The sequence below is a fragment of the Vigna unguiculata genome, chromosome 5, assembly GCF_037176805.1.
Source record: "Vigna unguiculata cultivar grain cowpea cultivar isolate G323 ecotype 2 chromosome 5, ASM3717680v1, whole genome shotgun sequence".
In the NCBI taxonomy this organism is placed as follows: Eukaryota; Viridiplantae; Streptophyta; class Magnoliopsida; order Fabales; family Fabaceae; genus Vigna; species Vigna unguiculata.
The window spans coordinates 27,035,050-27,042,005 of record NC_140796.1 but is presented as its reverse complement, the minus strand read 5'-3'; the positions used below and the strand labels follow the sequence as shown (position 1 = coordinate 27,042,005).

General features: G+C 31.7%; 1 long non-coding RNA gene across 1 annotated transcript; it reads right to left on the bottom strand.

The window, feature by feature from the left end:
• Positions 1-1,000: 1,000 nt before the first annotated feature.
• LOC146886309 (uncharacterized) lies at positions 1,001-2,352 on the bottom strand. The gene is made up of 3 exons (XR_014995004.1): positions 2,067-2,352; positions 1,878-1,948; positions 1,001-1,379 (listed from the first exon to the last, which is right to left on the bottom strand). It is a non-coding gene; the product is annotated as an uncharacterized LOC146886309 (long non-coding RNA).
• Positions 2,353-6,956: the final 4,604 nt, after the last annotated feature.

Genomic DNA, 6,956 nt, shown 5'->3' with positions numbered 1-6,956 from the left:
TAGAATACTAAAACAAATTTTATTGAATATCAAATTTAATATGTTGATTTTCTAATTTTACCTTCTAAAATTTGATAACAATATACAACAAACTCCTTCACCCTCTTCTCTATTTGCTCGCTCCAAAGCCTCTTCAAATCTTTTCCCTTCTTCTCATCAATACAAGAAATCAAGTGATTAGAGTCCCAATAAAACCCTTCCAAAATCCAAAAACAGACGCTATGCAAAATTTGCATACGAATAAGAGCGGACTCAAAAAAGGGACGGCCTATCCCATTGAAAAGTGACTCTTTCATTTTTTGACACATTTACCTATGTTGCCAGTAGCGTGGGTCTGGCCCTCACTTCCTATTTAATATTTAAATGTTTCTGTTGTCAATAGCGTGAGTTCTAACCTTTTTTTAAATAATTTATTTGAACTTAGGTTGGACCCTCTCTTATTAAATTTATTATCAAATCTACTGGTGGACGTTGATTACCAATTGCCTCAATTAGAATTAATCATTCTAAATACAAATTAATAATAATAGAATCTCAAGTCATTTTAAACATAAATTAATATCCAACCAAATTATATTTTCATTTATAATTAAGATATATATTTAGGAAGTGCAATTCCAAGTTATAAACTAAAATATACTAGCAACATAGGAACCAAAATAACAGCAACATTGCACTTCAAAAGTGTATAAAAACCTAACCAAAATCACAGAACAACATATAAGAACAAGTGCCATTACAAATCTCAAAATGACAGAAAAGCGCATGAAACCTAACCAAAAGTGTTAATAAATATTACATGAAAAAAGAGAAAAAAACAACATATTTTAAAAGTAGATTCTCTTGGACAGAACAACACAGGAAGATAGAATTATATTACCTACAAAAACAATAGAAATAATTAGAATAAATACAATGCACAAAGTGTTCTTTGTATAATAATAAGTCCTCATAATAAGTATATATTCTTTGTATAATTCATATCAAGGTTGGTGATTTCTTAACATACCTGAAGCGAATTCTTTTGAGATCAATTCTCCCATTAGTAAGAGACACAAAGGTAATATGAACCCCTAGTTCCACCCATCCACTCCTTGGTTTCATTCTCTTCCTTAACAACTACATCACATGATGGTGCTAACTCAGGCCTTATAGAGGTTATATCACCATAACCCCCCACCCCCAATAAATCTTTAATCGGATTTACCACTAAGGGAAATAGGAGCTTGGGAATTCCAAGCAGAGGTTGAAGTTGAGCTTGCTCCTCCAATATAAGGGGTATAAAACCCCTGTTGAAATGGTGTCAAAGTTAGGATATGGCCTTTGTTCTTTCTTGTAGGTATTGGAGCCTGTGCAAGGTCTGCTCTACTTGTAAGAACCTGAAAATATCAGTACCATATCCTTTAATTGTGAATGTAGAAAAGAAAAAAAAAGATTAACATCAATGCTTTAAACATTCTAATTCCCACTTGTCAAATTTACGTATGTTGATGGATGTTTATAGTGCTAAATGTGAACGAATCAGAAATGCAAGGAGCCATTTACAAAATTACAATGAAATAACTTCGTTACTTTCTTAAAGTACTAAGACTCAAAATGATAGAATCACTTAACAATAGGAACCAGAACAATGACAGGGTATAATTATATATCCTCAGAATTGGAAATAATCTAATTCTTTTGATGATAATGAAATGTAAACTACACAAACAAGAGAAGGAAAACTAACTACATAAACCATAAATTTAAAGGGCATACTTCTTTTTAAAAGGGTAGAGAAATCTAGGACCAATCTACAAAATCTAAAACTGCCAAGCCAGAAAAAGGAAGGATATAGTAAATGTTTAGATTGGGTTCAGTGAACGACGACGACATACCTCTCAGAACAATTGTATCAGGCTCTCGCTGACCTCAAAACGTGAAATGCTCCTATGAGTCCTTCTTCATTCTGTTAAAATCATCGAAACCAGAAACAAAAATGACAAGTTTGGGTCAGAGAGCGAGAGAGATGGAAGGGGAAAGTAATAAAAGCACATGACTTGCTTAACTTTAGAGATGTTGCTTACCACACCTCCGCTTTGGGAGTCACCGGTGACAAAGGAAGCTAAAATTAGGGCTTTACATTGGGAGTCATCGTTATGGCAAAGGAAATTGAAATCAGGGTTGGAAAGAAAGGGGAAATGGGAAACAGAAAAAGGGTTGGAGAAAAAAAGGGAAAAAAAAGAAGCGGAGCAGAGCGAAACCTGCCTTTTTGAATGAGCAGAGTTACTAGCTGCCAACCTTCAATGTCCCGGGCACATTAGGGATTTTTATTGGTAGCACATCAGGGGCCAACACCAAATTTTAGAGGTTGATTCATGAAGCTATTTAGCTTCAGTCGAATTCTGGCACTGAACGAAATGGGTTAGGGTTAGCAATTGGACGGTGTGAAATGGCTAAGACAATGAAACCTCCTTGTAACCTCAAGTTTTACAAATATACTATTTTTTTTAATCAATATTTTCAGTTTCCTTAAATATCAAATATTAAAATATATAATGGAGTCCCTAAAACCGACGCTTTAGATGTAGAAAGTTAAATGTCGCATCATATATTAGCTGTTTCCCACTCACGTAACATTTTTATTCAATAAAATAAAACTCATATAACAAGTGTCGGTTAAGCCAACTAAAAAGCTTTTTAACCGACTCTAATGATGTTCACCTCAAATCCGACGCAACTCAACGGAAGCTAAATTGTGTGATTCTTGTAGTGCATTTTGTTTTTTACTTTAAATATTTATTTAATCTCGTTTATTTATTTTTCTAATTATTATAATTTTTTGGATTTCATATTCTCTTAACAAATAAATTTTTCATCCTAAAAAATAAATTTAAGACTGAATTTTATACAAAATATTTTAAAATTGTACAAAATTAAATTATTATTTTAAAACATGAATTTGATCGTATAAAATCATATTATTAGTATTTATATATAAATATTTATACAATTGTATAATTAGTTATTAAATTAAATAATTCATTATTGTAATATATATATATATATATATATATAATTTATACACAATTTTATTTATTAATTTAATCACTATTAGTAATCATATTATTAATAATAATATTATGAATGAAAAAATAAAAATAACCAAAACTTCCTAAAATTTCCAAATAATATTATAATATTATTTGATAGTTATGTTTGACGGAGTTCACTCTCAGTCATTTCAGTATATATAGTTATCATCCCTAACATTAAATATATGCTATAAAACATAATAGAAACATATTCGTATATATTTATATATTTATTATGATGGATCATGCTTCTACTAATATATACCGAAATAGAAGATACATAAATCTGAAACTTTTGCGATTCACAGCTTAGAATATATATATCAACATTTCGAAAAATAAAAACAGTCCACAACATTTATTACCCATTAAATCTATTAAATCCTAAAAATAATAACAAATCAACAATATTAAATAAACAAAAAAAAATATTATTCTGATACCAATCGAAATGTTTCAGTTAAATCATGTATTAATTTTATCACCTTCAAATATTTGAAGAACTCATTCATATAACTACAATATAATACTATTAATATTGTGTCAACACTTGACTCATAGAACCCTAAAGCTATCACAAATGTATAACCTAAACAAAGAAGAACTTAAAGGAAGAGAGGGAGCAATTTGAAATTTGTGTTTTTTCAAGTAATGTAGTCAAAGAGGTTGGATATATACAATTTTTAGGTTTAAATACGCTTTTGGATTGCCCACACTTTTTAGGCTAGTTTAGATATCTTAGTTTTGGATATATATTACTTTATATTTTAATAAAATTAAATTGTAGAAGCTAAATATGTACTAAATTATACAAATAAATACTTTATAAATTGAAACCTTACTACTAACTAGTATAAATCAAAAAACACGTGTTATTTAAGATCAAAATATTAACAAATTCAGCTTAAGTTAGCCTAAGAAAACCCCTCTTAAATTTTTTTTGTTACATTATAGTTTTTTTATAATATATTTAAGTAATTATATTTTCTTATAAAAAAAATTTGGAATATTAAAATTCATTATTTTAGTATATCAAATTAAAAGATGAGGATATAAAAAATTTGTTTCAGAATACTAAAACAAATTTTATTGAATATCAAATTTAATATGTTGATTATCTAATTTTACCTTCTAAAATTTGATAACAATATACAACAAACTCCTTCACCCTCTTCTCTATTTGCTCGCTCCAGGGCCTCTTCAAATCTTTTCCCTTCTTCTCTCCGTTTTCTACTACTTTTGACGTGGATTATCGTTCTCATCTCTTTTTCTCTTGTGAAGGTAGAGAACATAAAATGGTGATGAAGAGCAAGAGTAAGAAAACCCAGTCCCTGTTCTTTGATATTAGTAGTGTGCAATGATTTTAATTGTTTATTTTTTTTATTATTGTTGTGAATTTTTGGGGTTGTAGAGAGTAAGAGTAAGAGGGTTTCGTTGAAGAATAAGTACAAGGTGAGACGGAAGGTGAAAGAGCACAACAGAAAAAAAGCGAAGGAAGCGAAGAAGCTTAGGCAGAGTGGGAAAAATAAGGTTGAGAAGGATCCTGGTATTCCCAACAATTGGCCTTTTAAGGAACAGGAACTCAAAGCCCTTGAGGCTCGAAGAACGAAGGCCATTGAGGAATTGGAGCAAAAGAAAGTCGAACGCAAGGAGAGGGTACTTGTTTTATCATTATTCAACTCCCATTTCATGAATTATTTCTATCGTTGGTTGATTATGTTTATTATGATTTGTTATGTTACATGATCAGCTAAATGAATGAATAAATAAAAAATGTCGATAGAAGTTTTATGTAAACCTTGTTCCTGTAGAAAGCTCTTCATGGACAAAAAGAAACATATATGATAGAAGATAATGAGGGTGCTTGACTGTTGGTATATTAAAATGTTTTTGTATTATTGTATCAGTGAAGATTGACTGTTGCTACGAAGAAAAATAGTCCTTTGTGATTTCTGTTTTCCTTGCAGTTAGGAACTTACTATTCATTACTTTTCAGGCTCGTAAAACGAAATTGGGCTTGCTAGAGGAGGAAGATGACTCTAAGTTGCTAGAGGATTCTAATAAAAATACTAATGATATTGGTAATGTTGTTGTCGTAACCTAAATTGCGACGGGATGACCAACTAAAAAGGAAAGGATTTGGAAAAAGAGATTAGAAGTCGCCACCATAGTTTATTCTGGAAAACTATGGAAAACCATGAGAATAAAATAAAGTGTACGAAAACCAAATTAGGGTCCGAGAGTCGGTTGCGCATAGGGAAGGTATTAGCACCCTACTGCGCCCATCCAAAGGCGGTATCTTTAATTAAATTTGCAAAAGATATGTGTTTATCTAAATATTTATTTTTCCCATAAATAAGAAAATATTGAACAAAATCATTTTTTGAGTGAAAGGGACCCCCGACAAGGGTTAAAACTATTTGAAAATGATTTGGAAAACCTTTTTATTTTTGGAAAGTGAACCCGACAAGGACTTGCCCTGCTCCTACGTATCTCCATTCACAATGGAGAATCAAGGATCACGTAGTTCTTGATAAATTTTGATTAAAATATTTAATTCTTAAAGTTGTCTTTTGACATTTTTGAAAATAAGTGTCATGCGACGCGTAGGGCTAGGTTGACACCAAAATATTTCTATGATTTTTATATTTAGAAAAGGAGTGTCGTGCGACGCGAGCGGTCGAGTAGACACCAAAATCATTTTAATAATTTTGTATTTGAAAAAGGAGTGTCGTGCGCAAGCGATCGATTAGACACCAAAATCATTTTAATAATTTTGTATTTTAAAAAGGAGTGTCGTGCGACGCGGGCAATCGATTAAACACCAAAATTATTTTTTTATAATTGTTGTATTTTAAAAAGAAGTGTCATGCGACGCGAGCGATCGATTAGACACTAAAACTATTTTTATAATTCTTGTTTTTGAAAAGAAGTATCGTGCGACGCGAACGGTCGATTAGGCACTAAAAGAAAAAATAAATAAAATAATTTTAAATTTTATTTATTCTTATTTTTATTAATTTTGAAAATTATTTTAATTTTTATTTCAATTTAAAATATTTTTTATTATTTTTGAAAATGATATGATTGAGATGTGATATTTAATAAAATAAAAAGGTAAAATTGGAAATAGAAAATGAAAGTGCATAAGTAAATATGTGGGTGCAATGAGAAAAACTCCACACATAGGAATGAGGTGCACATAGAAGAAATACATGGTGCATAAAGTAAACACATCCTAGCCTAAAAAAGGAAATTAAAGAGTGGGGTGTGTGCTTAGTGAAAACGCGGGTACATAAGGTGAAATAAAACTAAATGTACCGGGTGTGGGGTTATTTCATTTTGGAGTGCATGAAGTAAAGACAATAAAAACAAATGGTCCAATTATAAAACATATTTGCATAGGTGTGTGAATTAAGTTATGGGGGTGCACGAAGAATTAAAGAATCTGGCCAATACCCTAAACCTAAATCAAATTATTCTTCCAGAAAGCACATCACCTAAAACTCTTCTTCCCCAACTTCATCTTCTACCTCACGCTGCACCAACCATAGAGGCTACTCACTGCCAAGTCGCCGGCGACGCGGCCAACAACGGTGCCGGCCTCCATCATCGTTCTTCCAGTGACGGCAGCTCCGCCTCTCTCAAATGCGCGGAGCACCACAGCATGGCCTCCATGTTTGCGTCTCTCCTCCGCCTGGTCAACATCGTGCTACTCCAATGTTATCAAGCCATTGTCGTAGACATCCACCATCAGAACGTGCCGCCAAAGATCATCAACTCCACAACACCACACATTACCGTGACCCCTTTTCTCTCTATTCAAAACCTTTCCTTTCCGGTCCAATTTCAGTTTTGATTGTGGTTTATTAACTTCAAAGT